We start from the raw sequence: 19,637 nt of genomic DNA, 5'->3' as shown, positions 1-19,637 counted from the left end.
GAACTGAATAATAAATCCTGATAGAAATTTATTTTCCATTTGCCTACTGAGTAAAATAGTTTTGGCAGGACAGAATCTGAACTACAGAGGGTTGCTGCTGGTGAAATAAAAGAAACGGTGGCAAATGAGGTTTATGCTGTTAAAAGGGTATGGTGATTTTGGCAAAGTTGATCATGGCAAGCCCTGCACAGCCTCACTCACTGGGCACTGATGGCTTCTGTTCTGACAAAGTTCACTTCCTTTTGTGACACCTACCTTGGTTATCAAGCAAAAACTCAGCCACAGTTACAGGTAAATACACATTAGGAACTGAAGTGAGAAAGCTTTCCAGAAACATGGTAATTAACTGAAAACTAGATACTTTAATTTTAGTATGTTTATGTGAATCTATACATGTTAGTGGACAGAAATGCATGTCTAAATACTCTGAAGTTTGCCCTGGAGTGATGTGGTAATTATCTGGTTATGAGTTGTGCATGTTAATTTCTGCAGGTGATTTATCTGGTTTATCTGGCTTTTAAAGACATTATATTTTCCTTCTTTATTTTTTTTTTAATGCTCCTATTTTCACAACAGAGCACAGATAGCATTCCTATAATTATGAGTGCAGGCAAGAGTTGACAAGGAGAAGCAAGAGCTGAAGGTGAGGTAGCTTCTCAGTTAATCTGTGAGGAGAGATAACTGGCAATGAGACGAAGAAGTGCAGAGATGTGGCCAGAGAGGCAAGCAGAAAGGATACTTTTATCAGCATTGTTTCAAAGCAGCTATTACAGTAAGTACTAAAAGAGGAAAAGAAGCAACTACAGTAGTGAAGTGTAACTGAATTTTAAAATGCCTTTTAATAATGTACAGGACAGGAGCTACATCTTTACCTGAGCAACTGGGGCATGTTCTGGATGTGTCTAGCTCACCTGCTTTCAACAGAAACACAAAGACAGAGAAAAAATTTAGTTGAATTTGTAATTGAGAGCATGTGCTTATGAATTTGTAAATAAGACCTATCATCAGAACTTTCAGTGTTATAAATGTTTTTGGTAGTGGGGCCTGGGCTAGGCACAAACCCCTTCCATTGTCTATGTGCTTGAGTGCTAGTTTTGCCTGAAAAGTAATCAAAGATACAGATTTTATGAGCCTTTAATATTCATTGTTATTTTCCTCTGAAAGATTCAGCTGGTTTGCTTTGCAATTGCTTTTGTGGAAGAAATGCTGCATTGTAATCAATTTTTGTGTGCAGTGTAAAATGTCAGGGACATTTCTGTTATTTAACCTGCAGACTCCCGCAGTATGGGATGAGGCAGATTTTTTTTCAAGTAAGGCTATTTTAAGGACTAACTTCTAAGAGATTTCAGGTTCAGCATATCCAAGTACAGTATATGCTTTCTTATTGTTTGTTTTCTTTTTAATTTAAAGTGGAGGTGCATTTCAGGCAGCAGCTAAGATGCATTAATTGAAGTACATTTTTTTTCACTACACTACTATTTGTTTGGTCATCCTTTTGATGTGATAAATGCACACAGTGTTGACTCTGATCACTTTTGACATTGTTTGAAAATTCATGGGAAATACAAAATATTTTTTTTATCAAATGCATATTTGAGTTAGAATTCAATTAAAATGTCATAATCAAAATTAGTTAAAGAAGCAAACTGCTCTATGCACTGATTTAAAGAAAAAACTTTTAAAATGGAACTCTGTGGAGCTTTTGTAGATACATAGGCCTCTCTTCACTGTTGGTTGAGTTTATTTAAAGAGCTTTTCTAGTCACCTTTGAACCTAAATGATTTCTCCAGATGTACAGAAGTGAACAATGTAAAAATCTTGCTGCTTCAGCAGAACAGGATCCAGCTGGCAGGGAACTGGATCTGCAAGTCATTGGTTACAGCTGTGTTTCGATTTATGTGATGGTTGAAAAAATAAATTACTGGATTAAATGGCTAGAAAGAGGACTCTTTGTTTAGCCCTTGTGTGGGGACTGAAAGTGTTTATGGTGCTGTTTTCTTCAGAGCCTTTGCAAAGTAAGCTGGACAAATAGACTTATTCAAAACTTGTCTGAAATGTTGTGCATTCAGCTTTATTTCTTTACAGAAGAAACTGTATGTTTTTGTATAATGCTGTCAGCCAGCAACCATTCTTAAGGTCTCTTGGCCTTTGAAAGTGGCAGTAGCATTTTAGCAATGTCTTGTAGGCACTGCAGTTTATCACTGGAAGGCAGTTTCCTTTCGTTAAAGGTTTTCAAATGCACTTCTTGGCATGAATGCAAATACATGTAGGGACTCTGTCAAACTCATAACTTTTTAATGGGTTTAATATTTCAGCTTTGTATACCACTTACCTTTTGCTCTACATAATAGTGCTGATGTAATTGTAAATTGGGTGCACAATAATTTACAGAGCAGGCACAATGAAATCAGATACTAATGCCAAGTGTTTGGATTATTGCTTATCTTATTTTAAGCTTCTAACTATGGTGATTATGTCTTATTATCTGATATCCTGATTCTGCAAAGATTTACATGCTTAATTTTACTGAACAGTTCCACTTTGCTTGAGAGGACTGAGTGGTGCATAGAGCCCATCACAGCTTTGTTACCTATTTTGATAAGAAACGTGTCAGGTTTTTTTAATCTTTATATGATTAGGGTCCTTTGAAATCTCACAAACTGCCTTTCCTACTGCAGATGGCTTGGGTTGAAGGAGTTGAGATTAGCATCTTCCAGTGAAGTCCCTGCTCCATTGCAGTCATTGGGCATGTTACCTGTGGCTTCTCTTAGGATACAATTTCATTTTTAAAAGTGTATTTTAATGCTTTTTACTTATAACCAATATCCCAAGTCCCACAAGTGATTTTTCTCAAGCAATGAAACTGCTGCTAGTAATGCTAGTGAAGTGATATGCTACCAAGTGTGAACGAAAGTTTTGATATTAGGCCAACAGGAGTTTTGAAGGCTGCTTGCAGGAGCTATGGAGAGCAAAATAATAGCACAGAACTTTCAGTGATGGCAGACAGTGAGCTTATAGTGAATTTTTTAAAGATTTAGCTGGCTTTCAGCATAATAGTTTGCAAAGCCAGGAGCTTTTCAGCACTTATATCTATTTATTCAGCAATATTTCTGAGTAATTATTTTCGGCTGACCATTAGTTTCTTTTTAGTCATAAAGCTGTAGCTGTAGCCAAGTATCAGTTACATCCTATTTATTAAAACATTTCTAAAATGGTGCATAAATGTGGAAAATTATGGTTGTGATTAGTTCACAACTGTTATTCTATCAAGATCCAATTACTTTTTTAAAAACAGTTTGCACAAATTGTTTTCAAAAGATTGCCTTTTTAAAATCCTGCAAAGCGCTGACCAAGAAGAGCTAAATACCAGAACAGGAGTTCCAAGGCAAAAAATGAAATCAAATAAGCTGGCCAAGTTCCATCATAAGCCACCCTCAGAAATACCAGAGAGAGGCTTAAAATATTTTAAATAGAATATTTCCCCTCCCCCCTTTTCTTTTATTGTTGTCCCCAAGCAGCATTATTACATTAGGAGCCATGCGACAGAAAGTCATGGTGATGCAGAATAAATAACCATAATGTATCAAAAGCAGACAAAGGTGTGATTGATCTGTCTGGAATTGGCAGACTCTTTCGCTGTGTCAGGCTGTTTCTTTGATCAATGAAGGTATAGCCTCTGACCTTTAAAAAAAATCAATGAGATTGATTGAAAGGAGAGAGAGAACTATGAGAATGCAGGATAGCTTTAACCTTCACTGTCTAGAAAATTTAAAATATTCTCGTTTTTGCAGGCATTGAACCTATTTTGTATTTTCTTCTTAGAATGCTTTTCTTTTCTCCAGACTGCTTTTGAAACCTCTAAAAACAACACTGTAGAAATGTTGTGTCTGAATGTTTCTCACAAATGTTTATCTTCAGATTGCATTAAGAAAACAGGAGTGTTTTGTCCTACAGCAGAATTCTGTACATTCTCGTAGTGTTTGCAGCATGTACCAAATACCCCTAATTTTTTTTACAAACTTGGACTTTTATGTGGCAAATACACTCCTCAGAGTTAGTGCTCAGAGAAATTGTTTAAGTAATTTCAGAAATATTATCCACCTGAATAAAGGGACTTGTATTGCCCTATTTCAGGATCAGGCCCATTGGTGATTGCAACAATAGTGTAACCAGCATGGAGGGGTGACTTCTGGGAATAGACAGCATATTTTTGTGTTCTAATTCTATCTAATATTGTGTTTTTATCAATTATATGTGTTTGTGTGAGTGTGTGCAGGTATATCTACAGGTCAGAGAACAGTAAAAGTGTCATACTGGAAAATTTATGAAGCGGGATTTTTAAAATAGTGCTTGGCACTTTACATATTTCTTATTGAACAGACTACAAATGCAGACCTGGCAGTTTAGGGAAAAACAGGTTTTAAACAGTTGGATTTTCATTTTAGTACTGGGCCCTTCCTTTCTTCACATTGTGCTGATCCTGTATTAAGTAGTAACACAAAGCAATTAGTGAAGTATAAAAAGTATTCATAAATAGAAAAGTTAATTCATTCATTACTTCATGCTCTCTCAGCTCAAGGAAACATAGGTCAAAAAAGTATTCATATCACAGTGGTTTGTTTTCACATACAACTACATTTTTTAATTGAAAGTGTTGGCAAAATCAAGGTCTATTGAATAGAATTCACACAAAAAGTAATTCAAACTGCAATAATTTCTGCTGTCATATGTCTGTGTTTTAATAAAGGGCAGGTAAATTGACAAGTCAGCAAGGAGATGGTATAATAACATTTCTTGAGTAAGATGGAGCTTGTGTAGGAAGAGAAGGATATTGCTGTTTCTCTGTAATTTTATTTCTGTGATTTCCTTTCTGTAATAGATTGTGTAAGCTATATATATTTTCAATACTTTATGATCAGGTGGGAATTACAGTTAAGTTTAAAAAGGCACTTTTACTAAATTGCAAGATGAATTCTGGACATAGCATTTCTAAATCAAAAAATAGAAGGGTAGATTTTTTTTTAATGGCAAATCTGGGACTAGATAGCTGTGGGAAATTTCTGAAGTCTTTATCCCCTTGCTGTTCATCAGTGAGGTGAGAAGGTGTTAGGGACAAACACACAGAGCTATGGTGTAGGTCATTCCAATGAGGCAAAACACATTCGAACAGTGTTACTCTTCTAAGTCATTTAAATGCTACAGTAAGAGAATGTTTTTTTTTATAAATGTCATTTTCATGTGCACTGTGATGAAGAAACTTTTGCTTCCAGAAAAAGAAAAGGGATGAGTGCGTTATGTCTCAGTTCGAGCACATTGAGGATACAAAGATGAGAACTGTAAAATCAGAATAACATTTGATATTAGTGCATTTCTCTCTTCCCATTAGATATGTTCTGATTTTGCTTCAATGGTGTCTAATTCTTCTCACCACATTCCCTCACATTACTATCTGTTATTCCAGAGTCCTTATCTGCCACAGAAAGTTTGCATTAATATTGCAAATCAACTCACTCTCACTGTTTAAAAAACAAAAGGCTGATCCAGTATTTGAGCAGGTTCTGATATCTGACATGCATCTCCAGTCTCACCTCTCCTCCCTCTCAGTCCAGAGGTAATAGTCCAGGAGATGTCTTCTTTTTTCTTCTGTCTCTCTGTTTTTTTTTTTTTAATTTAATTTTTTTTGGGTGCTTTCAGCAATGGCTGCTCCCCTTTCTGTTCCTCACAGACACAAACTGCATCTTTCCAGTGTGGATGTGGATGCTGTCCCCTTGTGGATGATGCTCACAGTCTGAGCTGCTGCCTGCAAAACTGAGCAGTGCCCTTCAGCCAGTTTAAGGTGGTGTCTGGTGCAGTGCATTCATTTAGCATGACTAAAGGACAAAATTAAGGTTCTTTTTGTTTCTCATCCCCCTGCCAGCTACAGCTTTCCCAGAAAAGAGGCAAAGCTGAGGTCATTTTTTTTCCATCTGTGAGGGGTCAGTGACTGCAACCAAGCTGTTCCTGGCTGAGGTATAAGCCTGTTAAAAAGCACCTATGCTAGCAGCTGAATCATTTTTGAGACCAATTTTTTATATTTCTACTAATGAAAACAGCGGGTCATTAAATCCAGCAGTCGATCTCCAATTATAACCTGGTTTGGACAGCATGGAGCCCTGCCCAGACAGACCCCCGACCTCGGCCTCTGCCTTTGCCATGAGATCTGTGTTTGCTGCCCCTGTCCCAGACCCACTGCTAGCATCTCCAGGAGCACAAATTCCCCTCCAAAATACCATTAGCACAGCTAATTCTGCTATTTAGTATTCTCAGTGCTGCCTGGAGTGGGGCTGGGCATGCTGTCTGTCCAGATGAGAAGCAGATCTATGGTTAAAAAAGGTGTGGTTCTGCTTGGAAGCAGAGGCAATGTGTACAGGCAGTGATGTAAGTGTAAATGTACCAGGGTTTTCTTTCTTGACTATTATTTAAGTCTAATGGAAGAAATCAGACTTAAGAGACCTGAATTCTGGATAACTGCTACCTGTATTCTTTCTTTCCTCCTAACAAAATCAGAAACAGATATGTGAGAACTGCTGTAGCATTTTAGTGAAAAGCTCTTAGATCTTTTCCTGGACAGGAATAAAAAAAAAAAAAAGTTTAATGGTTGACATTTAATCTTCATACAGTAAATAATAATTACAGGCAAGAATTTAGAGTGGTTCTGCTCATAGTCAAGCCTGATGGTTCTTTTCTCCTTGCATTGCATGAGGATTTACTGTACTGTGGATGCAAAATGTAAATGATGGGCAATTCTGTGAAATTCAGACATGCACACAAAACTGTCTTTCCAACTTTTTCACACTTACCTTCAAACTGAAAATGGATTTTCCTGGTGGCTGATTAACCAGAAATGAGTTGTTTCTAACTAGGTTGAGGGGAGGAGGGTTCTGTAATATTGGATTAGTGAAAGGAGTGAACAGCTTCAGTTTAATTCAACTAGTCTTCTATTTTTAATCTCCAAGGAAACAGCTGAGTTGAATGTTAATTAAACAGCAGTCTTTGATCCACCCAGCCACTCCCGGAGGCATAATAATAATATATAAGTGCACAGCAGCACATATATAATAGGTATACTTAAAGGAGTGCATCTAATCTCACCATATTTGGATTTAAAACATTTCTTGCTGACCCACTCTGATATTATTTAAATAGGGAAAGGAAAAAAGCGGAGAAAATGCTAAGCTAAACTTTGTTGGTCTGAAGGTAGGGCAGCAGAGCAAGCGTGAGTTCCTATTATGAGGATGTATAAGGGTTAATGATTAGAAGAGTGGAATCAGGAAAGACCTTAAGCCCAGATCCATGACAGTGGTAATTGAGCTGATTGATTACGACATCTCGTTTCAGACGACTATTGATTTAATCTAGTCTGCAGTCCCATTGGCCCCAGAGGTGCTCCCGAGTGAGGCTCAGCACTTGAACCTGGGTACTCTTCCCTACTCACCGTCTGGATATAAATTTCCAGAATCTGCAACCATTTATAATTTTCACTCATCTTCATCCTTTTATTCAGAAGCCTCTAATTTCATCAGGCTAATGTTTTTAACCATTGAGGGAAGAGGCACAGGGAAAATGAAGTGGCACAGACTGAAAAGGGTGGGTTTTTAAAAAAAAAAAAGGCAAGGCAGAGAGCCGGGGCTCTGTGGCCAGTATTTGCATCTGTTGTCTCTGATTCGCAGAGCTAGCAAAGGCTGCTTTTGGAGGCAGTCCACAAAGCTGGGCTATCAGTAGGCAGTTTGCTGTACGTGCACGTTCAATTATTAAAATAGTAGACTTTTTTTTTTCTTTCTGATAGCCATAGTGAGGTCATGACATTAATTTATCCAGGGTATTGTGGGTAACTATACAGAAAAAAAGCAAAAAGGGCACAGATGCTGGAGCAGCAAAAAATGGATGGGTCTGAGCAAAAGGAGATTAAGAGGCGATGACCAATCTAATGTACGTATAGCAGTAAGAAGCCGGCATCCGTCACAGACTGTTGATGGCAATAAGTATTTTAAGCCATGCTGTGCATGTGGTAATTTTTTTTTTTTTTCATATACCTCAGTAACTGCTAAGCTGAATGCTGTAATCCTGTATTTTTTCAGTTTCCCAAATCTGATTTTGGTCTTGTTTTTGTTGTCTCATGCTTGGCGTTCTTCTCTCGCTCTCTGTATGTGGGTGTGTGTCTGTCTCTGTCTCTCCCTTTCTCCGAGATTACAAACTTAACTGTTTCCTAATTGTCTACTTTCCTCCATCCTTTTCCTAAGAAATCAATCACCATCACCACGACTGGTCCCAAGCGCTCACTAGCTGGGCTTAGGGCGTGTACCTGGCGTTTTGGCTTCCTTCCTTTACTTTGGGGCTGTGTGCTATTTTCTTTTGGACCTTCCCTGCAAGCGGATGCCCTTCCCGTTGGCTGCTGCTGCCATAAGGTTGCCAAAAGGCTACCTGAGCCGGGACTGCAGCGCTGCATCCTGGGACCTGCCCGCCCGGCTACGCCGAGGGCTTCCACAGCACCAGGCAGCTCAGAGAATTGGCTGGTGAATTGCGTATCACCTGTCCCCCCCCCCCCCCGGTAAATAATTTCTGTACCGCGAATCACAGTGGTGTGGTACTGTCTGGAAAAGTAATTCCCAAATATTGTTGGCGTAAAAAAGGGAAAAGCTGAAAGACTGTCAACACCGTAAGCCATTAAAGTCCCTTGCCTTAAGAACAAAGGAACCAGGTAAAAATGCACACAATGATTATGCTCTGTGGATTTTTATAGCCTGTCAGACAACTTGTGCCTGTGTTTCAGTTATCAGCCTTTGTGCTTTGTTTTGTGTTGTATATTTTCTATACGTGTCTTCAGTTTCTGTGTGTGTGTATTCGGTGTGTATGTATATGTTCAGACTTCTCTACCAAAATGGAGCAAATATCGTACAGAAAAATACACAAGTGGGGCTCAAACATGCATTTTCAGTACTCAGTGTGGTGGTGCGGGTGTATTGCCATTGTTCTCTTGCAGTGCTCCCTTTGATACAGGCAGCTTCTATTTTTTTATTTTATTCTAACTAAGTCTAAAATAAAAGAAAAGAAAAAGAGGAAAAAAATTGCTTAGTCCAGTTAAATGCCAATTGAAGCCCAGAAACTCACGATTTCAGCACAGTGAATAGTGATTCAGACCCTGGCAGGGTTTTGGCTATGAGACAATTCCTACTTATAAAGAGTACAATGAAGGGGGGAGGAAGATAGCATTAATTTTGAGGAAGATTAATATTCGTCTTTTAATGTTCATTATTTTCTGAAGAAGTGGATCCTTGTAGCTTTTGACAGCTAGTGTGTCCTTCCCACTGGTATTTATTCGAGCAGAGGAAAAAATGAAGAAGGCGTAGAATAAACTCCTAAGACTGTTCAAGAATTACTGGCATTATTTCTCTCTACATCACGTGTGAGCCTGGGTTGCCTGCTATTCCTGAGGCAGAGGATCGAGGATGAAAGTCTGTGTGTCAGAGCCTGTTTTCACAACTGCATTTGGAGATCTGTCTTATTGATTAGGAAAAAAAGGGGGTGGGAATAGGAGTGTGAGGTGAGGGGAGGACCGACTGACTACTGGCTTATTGCAGCTCAAGACATTTTCTTCCGGAAAGATGTCAAACAACTGAGACACAGCAACAGAGGAAGTAGAAAGGTGGAAAAATAAGAAGAGGGACCTTTTGGAAGAAATGAAGGCATTCCTTATGAGAGCCTTGAGGTTTTTTTTGGGTTTTTTTTTTTTTCTTCTAACATCTTACCCACAAGGGCTAGAGTGACAGCGTCATGCAAATGCTGCAGTCCAGCAGGTCTGAGAGAGGGTGGATGCTAGAGAGTGAGTTAATGTTAATGATGAGTGCAGTGAAAATACCAGCCGATACCACCCCCTCCACACACAACTGCTCTGAGTCAGCATCCGCTGCTTTGCCGTGCCTTTCTGAGCGTGTGTGTGTGTGTGAGTGTGCGCATGTGTGTGTGTGTGTGAGAGTGTGTGTGCTGTGACCGTGTGTGTGTGTGTGCGTGTGTGTGTGTGTGTGCATGGAAGGTAAAGCCAGTCAGTCAGTGAGAAGCAAAGGTACGTTCGAGAGCAACTAAAATCTGACTGATTTCCATCTTCAGAGCATCAGATGTATTCCCTAAAGAGGATGGGTCTATGCGATGGGGGTGGTATAATTATGTTAATGTCATATTTATAGAGGGGAGAGATTTTTCATTCTAATTATTGATTTGAAAGCTGTGGTCAAAATTGTTTGTTAAATCATGATCAGCTTTAAAAAAAGAAATTGAATGAAATCTAGGGACTGCTATACATATATATCTTTCTCATATATGTATATATATATTTTTTTGTTTCATTTAACTATTTTGTGTCTGAGGCATAACTGATTGAATGGTGCACAGTGACAAAGGAACGGCTCTTGTATAATGTTGCATTATATCATCAGCTGAAATAATATTGTAAATAATCCAAAATGTTCTGAAATCTGAAGTATCAGTCTGGAAGGGAGGGTGAAGGGCGGGGGGTGGGGGGCACTGGCAAATCTTTTCTTCGGCAGAGCACTCTGTACAGCTTTCTTGTAAATGGATGGTTCACCTGTTCGACCAGCAGAGATTCTAATTCTTCCCCCCCTTCTCTTTTTTTTTCCTTTTTAAAGCTGAACGGCTTCCTGAAGAGCTCTGAGTTTTCTATGCCAGATTCTGCTCCAGTGGCTAGGACCTTTATGGCTGCTGTTTCTTTTGCTCTGGGATCTGATGGAGGAAAAAAAAAAAAGCCACGATGGATCCTGTCCCTAAAGTAGAAATTTTCTTTTTCATTCTGCAAACAAGGCTAAAGATCGGAGGAGAATGAATGCAAAAGCAATTCAGGATTGTGGTCGTGCCATTAAAAGTGTTCGGCTTCAGAACAAAATTATTTGGGAAATCCGAGCAATTCTTCTTACTGTATCGACAGTATTTAAAAGTTATGTGTGCTTTGAGTAATCTGGTTCAAGTGACAACAATCTCTGCATGTCAATGTTTTCTGCAGCTTGTGGAGTGAAGGCTAGTTTTGCCATTGGAAAGGAAGAAGCTTTTTCTAGCAGTCTGTAGAAGGATTAAATGGTGAACGTGGGGAAGAGGCAAAAAGTGAATACACGCCCAAAGGTTATCCTTGCATCGTGAATGGGTTTAAAGTACTCTGTAACCCAGGGCCCACCTGAACAGCAGGACTAAAAGTATACCGGGGAAATATTTCAATTAGAATCCCCTTAACAAGCATTTAATCCTTCTTTCAGGCATTAAGGAAATAGAATAAAATTGTTACTGTACAAATCTGCTGGAAGCAGATTTTAACCCATTTGTAGACGCTTCCCTCTGATGCATTATAGTAACATAGCTACTTGTGAGACAAGGCAGTGAAGATTTTTATCCTGTGTTCTTTGTTTTTTCTTTTCAAAAGTTAAGGACCATACTCTCAGAAAAGTCTGTTCGATCAGCTGATACATTGTTCGAATGTATGTATGCGTCTTGCCTGCTTATTTGATCTTTTCTGCCCCCTACTTGAAACTGTGGTTTGTTTATTTGGGGGGAAGGAGGTGGTGTTGATTTGGTGGGGGGACGGGACATTGGTTTTAGGGTTTCTTTTGGGTTTGGGGTTTTTTTTCTATTTAACAATAGCAGTGAAAGTTTTGGTGACAGCGATTATGACTACTAAACAATTCAGTTTATTGGAAGACGAATTCTTCTGGACCATATCGGACTTTTCCTAGTCCCTGAGACCCTAACTTGTGAGGTTTTTTAGCAACAATCACAAGTCAGGCTCTTGGGACCTAGGCGGAGGGGAACCAGCAGCTTTGGACTGTGTTTGTTTCTCTGCAGAATTTAGAGAACCACAGGAGCTTTCCTTGGCTGGAAGGGTAAAAAGGAAAATATACCTATTTTAAATGTTAAGCATCAGAACTGTTCCTAAAAAAAAAGAAAAGAAAAAAATCCAAACAACTGTTACTCATTGTACATATTTATATGTTTAGAAAACTGGACTGGATGTCATGTAACATTTAGAATTATAATTTAACCTGAATGTTAGTTTGCACAAAAAAAACTCCCTCCAAACAACAAAAACAACAAAACTCCCACTCAAAACAGATACTAAAATATATAATAGACTTCCAACCATAATATTACTACTACTACTACTACTACTATTATTATTATTATTATTATTATTATTATTATTATTATTATTATTATTATTGTGGACAATTCTGATAAATAATTACCAAAAAGAATATATTCATCTCTACTGTTCAAGCATCAATTGACTTTTAAAACATAAAACATAAACACTGATGTTTGAGGCCTAGAAAACATTCATTCTATTGTTTGAATAATGATTTCAGTCTACAGGAAAACTGTTGCTTAGCTTTTCCTGTAACATCGAACAAAGAGTATTTTGTACTTAGTTGCCATCCTTTTTCTTTGTCCAAGTGAGAACACAATATGTCATTTAAAATATTCTCTCATTTAATTTACATTTTAATCTGAAAGAGAATATGGGTTTAAAAATCATACCACAGCATTAACGTCCCTTTGCACTCAGAAACATATTTCTTGTACCTGTTCAATTTAAAGCAAATCCACAATACTCTAAGCACCCGACTCAACTTGTAACTTCTCCATCACTTCTTATATTTTTTTATCCCTCTGAAAATAACCAGCGTGAGCTGTAGCTTGTCCCTCATGTGTTAAGTTCTTCACTGGCTTTGCATAAGGAGATTCACAAGCACATGAGTTATTCTACACTGCTTATTTGTCTCAAACATCTGATCTAAAACACGTCATCTGATTTGTATTTCTTAATATTTTATAGGTGAGTTAGTTCTGAGTCATTTTTCTCTGTTTCCTGTGTCTAACCAAGATGCGAAGAACTTTGTTGATACATCAGACTTCACTGAAACAAAGGCTTCACACAGATCAGGCATCTAAACTATTTGTTCATTTCAAAAGTGGTATTTTGGCTACAGTATATTTTTTCCACTTGTGTGGGAGGAATTGTGTTTTATTGTAAGCATCAACACTATTGTTAAAATAAATTGTTCTTATCTGTTAGTATAATACTTTTTCTTCTTGTCTTGTTTTCTTAAGAGACAGAAACTATACTCAGTACATAGTTTTCAAGTTGCTCAAGATATAATTAGTCTTTAAATAGTCATAAAAAATATTGCCTTAGCAATTACAATGATGATACAGTTCCTGTAAATATGTAATTCTTTTCTTCGTAAACTGTCAATCCCACATGCTAAGAACACCCAAAAGAGTTACTTGCAAATATTCAGATACAGAGGTAACCTTTTTAACACAGATGTGATATTCAATGTTGATTTCTGTTTAGGAAATATTGGAAAAGTAGATTTGAATGTGTATAGGAAAGACAAATGCACCCAGCTAGGTGCTACACTCGTGAAGCACTTTGTTAGGAATTTACACATATTCTGTAGCAGTTTTCAATACTGAAAACAGGTTATTTAAGATACTGATCGGGTGAACACATATTCTGTTCATTTGAGCTGTATAATGAGATAAAACTATACTGTGTGTTGCTATATACATGTCAATATATAATTTAAATTACACATAGTGTTTATTGAAATAAAAGTCCTTATAGATTTAATCAGCTGTAAGATGCACTCATTTATGCATATCAAAGATTGTCATTGCATTTATTTTTCGATCAGCAAAATTTTCTTGAATGAAGATAGCTCACATTCAGCACTCTGAATTAATTTTGCTTTTAACACTGTATGTACAATGAAGGTGAAACTGTGGTGTGAAACGTTTTGTCTCTGTCAGTCTGAAGATTTCAACTGTGCTCTGCCCTGCATTGAGAGTGAGAAGAAAATGAATCATTATACACCCCTGCGTGGCGTATTTGGTGCTCCAGCAAAAGTCGTGAATACGCAGTCCTGCCTCTGCATTCCTGCTTGAACTGGGATGACTCCAGTGGCTCCACTCTTCCCATCATTCTCACTGCTGCCCCTTGCCTTAGCGATGGGAAGTTGGTGCACTGCCTGCCTCTTTGCCTGCTCCCTCTTCTTCCCCAGTCTCAGCACAGCCAGCCCAACCTCAGGTGCACAGGTAGGGCAGAGGTGGATGGAGGGGAGGAAGAAGCAGGGTCTTCAGTCGGGCAGAATTTCCACCAAGATCAACAATGCGTTTCTGTGTCCTGGAGCTGCATGACAACGCCTACAGAGACCATGCAGGAAGCAGTCCCATTTACCCAGTGACAGAATATGAAAGCTGTCTCTATTAGCAAAATAAATAGAAAGCATAATCTTCAGTATGCTATGCTTAGATATATGTGCAGAATTTTGATACATTTCTATATATAGGAATAATATATTTCTATACAACTTGATGTTGTTTCACTGCAAAAGGCATTTAAATGCTCTTTAATAAGTGATTTCAGAGTAATCAGCTTGTGCTACAACAAAAACAAAAAAACAAAAACACAAGCTCTTGCAAAGGGGGAGGAAGAGAGAGAGAGAGAGAGAGTGAAAAAGATGTGTGGTGCATACAAAAAAGGACTGATATTAACAATTCGATGGGTTGCTAGTTGGTGGAGCAGACTGAGCCAGACGCATATATTAGTGGCTGTCTGCTGCTGATGGGAGCCTGCTCAATGCGGTGGAAATGAAGGATCACCTAGGCTCTGACACCAGCTTATTTGTACGTTTTAATTTTAAAAAGGAAAATCACTGTTTTACATAAACATCTTAACCCCCACGTGATTTTTTTTTTCTCTTTTCCTCGCTCATATTGTTTGCTAATTTACTGTCAACTTAAAGTGCTGTTTAGCTATAGACCAACAAAACATCAGTCAAAAAAATAGAGGGAAGTATTAGCTTCTCTTTTGTCTGCCATGTACAATTGAGTTATTATTATGATAATTGTCTACTTTAATTTTTAGTCTTCATGGGAGATGCAACAATTTTCTGGAGCTTCATTTTTGAGGCATTTTAAGTTTCAGCAATATACCATTTCATGTTCCACCCAAACAATGCAAAAAAAAAAAAGAAAAAAAAGCTCATAGCTCAAGCTGGGGTGATTTGATCAATTCTTTTCATGAACCTGAAAGTCTTTAGCACCTTTGTATAGTATTGCATATATGGGACAGGATTTCTTTTCCAACCATATAAACTGTAAGATCCATTAATACAATGCTGAAGACTGCTACACGAGTCAAGGGAATTCCAATCCAAGTTAATTACTGTTGGAATTAGAGGGAAGAATATTTTACTTGAAGTTGTATAACAAGAATCTACAATTATCACATTTCAGGGCATTGCTCTATTCACTTGATGAAAAATGTCAATGAGGTTTAACAGGAGATGTTCTGCATTTCCGTGGGTAATGAAAATCGGCACATCCACGATAAGCTAACACAACATTTTCAGTGAGTTAATATGCAGTGCAGCAGAAATTTCTGTAGGCAGTAAATGTAGCCATCATTTTGATTCGCCCGTGTGATGATTATGCTCAATTCCTGACTAGGTACATAATTTCACACTGAAAAGCAGTCATCTCCTCTTAGGGACCAACTGTAGCCTACAAAAAAATAATAAAGAAAGAAAGAAAGAAAGAAAGACTGCCTGCCATCTGAGTCTGAAGTCTATAACTAGCTATAACTAGGTAGTCACACAATAGAAAAAAACATATCTGGAATACTATAAAAATGCCAGCTGAAACTGTATCACTCAATTAAAAGTAGATTTATTTTATTATGTTCTTTTAAAGTGGTTTTGTCCAAACAATGTATCTGAGGCATTCATCACCCTGTTAAGTTTTTTCATTGTTTGATGATTACAATAGGCATCTTCCAAGTTTGTTGGATGCCTTGTTGTTGCACTCCTTGGCAACACTAGAGTGATTCTTATGGGGAGTTATATTCTGACCAGAATCCAGCTCAATTGATTGATGAGCTTCAATTGCAGTGCCTGAGTAGCAACAAGTGGATGGGAGCCTTAGAGAGTAATTGAAAGTCAGATTAATAAAATCAACACGATAAAATTATGTCATCTTTAAAAACATCTTTAACCTATTAAGTAGGATTTAAAATTAATCACAGAATCTTCCAGTTGACTACAGACTAAAGTTTATCTGATAGGCTTTCAGAAGTGCAATCTTTATGCCTGTTCCTACTTATTTAGGAGTTAAAGATTAGTTGTAATTGTGGGATAAACTAGATACGGTCATGATAGTTTGAGCAATATAAGTATTCTATAGGGAGCAAGACAGACAATATTCTGTACTTTTACTCGTTAGCTGTTGCGCTGGGGCCGTGATTCTCTACAAGAAGTGTGTTCATTTATTTAAATGGCCAAGCAAATCAACAAGGTTGTGCTGAGTAGTTTAGGGCTGGTAATTTTGGTTTTGGTTTTGGGTGGTTTTCTTCCACCACCACCACCCCCAACTTCTTTTCTTGGATGTGTACGTGTCATGCATGGGAAGGTATGAAGGAAAAACAGCTATTCAGCAGAGACATGTCCCACCCCTTTAATTAAGCTTTTCCTGGACTATGTAAAAACACTGGCAATGTGTAAATCCCATTTGTGTGTTTGTTATTATTATTTTAACAGATTCCTAAGTATTATATTAAGATATGTCAGTGATGAAATACACATGAAAATAGTTGCATTAGTAAGTCACTTGATACCAAAAGGGTTGGATGGCACCGGCACAGAGCCAACTGGAAGATTTTATTTTTCATTTAATTCCTTTCACCTAGTAGGCTCCCTAAGCATTAGGCAGAACCCAGTATGTGGCTAAGTTATTGCTCTAGTGTTCATCACACAAAAAGCACAGTCTTAGCATTTGTAAATTTTCTTCGGGGAGGTTTCTAATCTAGACAGCATTTGCGTTTGGGGATTACACCACAGTCTGTTCCCCACCACCTCCCCCTCTAACATGTAGCCCTTTCAACTTCTTCAAAGAAGTGCGGAAAAGTAGGTTCTTTTATTAATAGCAGAAAACAAACCGACTGCTGGACTTCCGTGGCAGAGCTCACATAATGCGGCAGGGTGGGAACTGTAACAAAGAATGCTTGAATGCACTAAACGTATAGTAAAACCCCATTTACATTCACTGATGGGGCTTAAAGTACAATAAATGAGAAGTTTAAAGTAGAAATAAGCAGGGCTATGAAAAGACTTCAGTGAAGGTAGGAACTTCTTGAAAAGTTTAGCACAGGATTTAATTTCAAACTCAAGCCTTTTCTAGTAGAATGCATTTCTTCATAGTGCATCCCTTTGCTTAAAGCATTTCTATCGGATGACAATAAATCAGATGAAGTGAGTACCTCCAACGCATAGAGAAGCAGACTCTGTTTATCCAGTTTATATACTGATTTTCATGCAAGTGAGACAGTTAGCAGTGGAAAAGTCTTCATGGTTCACTGTCTGATCCTCTATCTCTCTCCTCTGCAAACTGCCTTTGAAGTGCATGGAGAAAACTTTGTGTCTAGAAAAAGTTTGATTGTGGCATCCTCACTCGCTCTCTAGTACTGAAATGTTTCTGTCCATGTGGGTGTTGGTATGCCAGAGAATTGGACAAGGTTGCTTTTCTTCTGCCAAAGTTATTCTGTGAAATAGAATTTTACTAGTGAGTAACAATCACCTCTCCCCTTCTCTTCATCTCTTTGTTTCAGCCCCTTCCACAGCCTCACTGTAAGGCCCTACAAGAAGCTGGCTTTGTTCGCCTAGGAGTTTAAATCAGCCTTTCTCCCACTGATTGCATTTTTCTCCACAGTAGTTCTTCATCCTGAACAAGAAGGATGTATAAATTGCCCCTACTTGTAAATTTTTGCAGACTCTGCATTTCCTCCCTTGGCCCCATTCAGAAACAGCCAGCAGTCAAACATAAGATATTAGGTTGTTGGTTGCAGTTTTCAAAATAAAGATCTTCTTTCTCCTTTTCTTTTGAAGAATGGCATGATAGTCCTGATCTCTGCACAATCAGAAAGGAAGTTCATTTATGGAACATCAGTTTTAATAACTGTGATTTGGGAAGAGCAAGCTAGGGATAATTTTCCGCTGCTCTGTTCAGCAGAGGTAGTTTCTGCTGGCGATGTGCAGGAAAGTTTTGCTACCAGCATTTAGCCAGATTCATAATTCCAGAAGGTTTGACAGTCGGCCCTTGCACTCAGGGAACCTAGTTCTGCTTTGGGCCTACAGGAGGCAGGTCCACAGACTCTCACACTGCTGCCATCCTGCAGCAGCTGATATGATCCTAACCCAGACACAGCCTCTCTCCATCCCTATGACACAGTGTCCCAAAAGCACAGGAATCAGTGTTCAGCAAACCCGGCACGTGAAATGGCCGGCACAGCCATTTTGTGGTGGGATTTATAGCTCTCCACTGGAAGCACAGGGTTCACCCCTCTGTTGGGAAGATTTGTCACAAGTCTGAGGATACACAGTGCTTATAGCTCTTGCTGATGTTATTTATATACGTGCACTGGGGTATTCAGGGAGCTAGATTTACTGTGACATTTTAAATAAACATTGTAGACCGTGCTTTTCTGTTGTTTATTATGTTGGCATATTATTTTGGATCTTAATTCTCAAACTTATGTCTCCTTCTGAAATAGAGGAATATGGTCAAAATATTGATGCTTTAGGAGCCATTGAGGCACCTGGTTTTTAAACAATGGCTGGATGTTTAGAAGTGAAGCAGGTTACCAGTGCAGCATTGGAAACTCTCCTGGCTGACTCAGAGGGTTAGATTTCTTGTGGGTGTTGCCAGTATCTGAGTGTTGAGGTTTGGTAGGCTTTTATGAGTTAATAAATTCCAAGGACTGCAGCTTGGCTTTCTGAAATTTGGTAATCATTCCCTAAATGCTAGTGGGAAATCAAAATTACTACATGCAATAACTAACACTTTTAAACCCCTTTGAAATGTTTCCAAACTGCTGCCTACGTGCTCTTTTTTTGCTGCATCGATGGCTAAAGATTTAGGGTCACTTCCTGGAACCCATCATGAATGCAGACAAGTTCCCTTGAGCTTTACTTTCCTTCCCTGCCATTTTCCCATGCTGTCCAGGCCGACTGTGGGCTCTTTCTTGTGGGGAACACCACTCACTAATGGGAGCACAGTGACTGTCACAGGGGGACCTTGGATTTTATTAGAGCTCTGAGATCTCAGTATAAAACAAAGATTAGCAAAGCAGGAGGTCATGATTTAGTGTGGCAGTGTGAAGCAATGTTTTATACATTTCTTTTACCATCTTTCTGCTGTTTTTCCTTTAGTTATTGACAGTAACTTAGTGCAGTGTTTGGAAAGACAGGGTTGCATCTGAACAAGCTATGGGGTCTCAGATCCCAATATTCAACCAGTTTCCATTGAAACTCTTCAGACTAGTTTTGATATGCACATTTACTTTTTTCAGATTGATATTTTTAATGGTTCCAATGATCTTCTGCAAAAGCAAGTAAGAAAATAAACAGAAAGGAGGAGCTCCACAGAGAGTCCCTGGCTCATCATTTTTGTATAAATCAGTCTAATGTGCGTCTTTCAATTCTGTGTGATTTTGGCATGGTGAAAAAAATCCTTCAGCTTGGATTACAAAATGACAGCAGAAC

At 38.4% G+C, this 19,637-nt stretch overlaps 1 long non-coding RNA gene across 1 annotated transcript in view; it reads left to right on the top strand.

Moving 5' to 3' along the window:
* The window catches only part of LOC118688430 (uncharacterized), a 224,181-nt gene extending 210,509 nt beyond the window's left edge, over positions 1–13,672 (top strand). The window contains exon 7 of the long non-coding RNA XR_004980469.2: positions 10,680–13,672. This is a non-coding gene — a long non-coding RNA (uncharacterized LOC118688430). The remainder of the gene's footprint in view (positions 1–10,679) is intronic.
* Positions 13,673–19,637: the final 5,965 nt, after the last annotated feature.

The sequence above is a fragment of the Molothrus ater genome, chromosome 2 (assembly GCF_012460135.2).
Source record: "Molothrus ater isolate BHLD 08-10-18 breed brown headed cowbird chromosome 2, BPBGC_Mater_1.1, whole genome shotgun sequence".
Classification (NCBI taxonomy): Eukaryota; Metazoa; Chordata; class Aves; order Passeriformes; family Icteridae; genus Molothrus; species Molothrus ater.
This window is presented reverse-complemented; position numbering and strand designations above follow the sequence as displayed.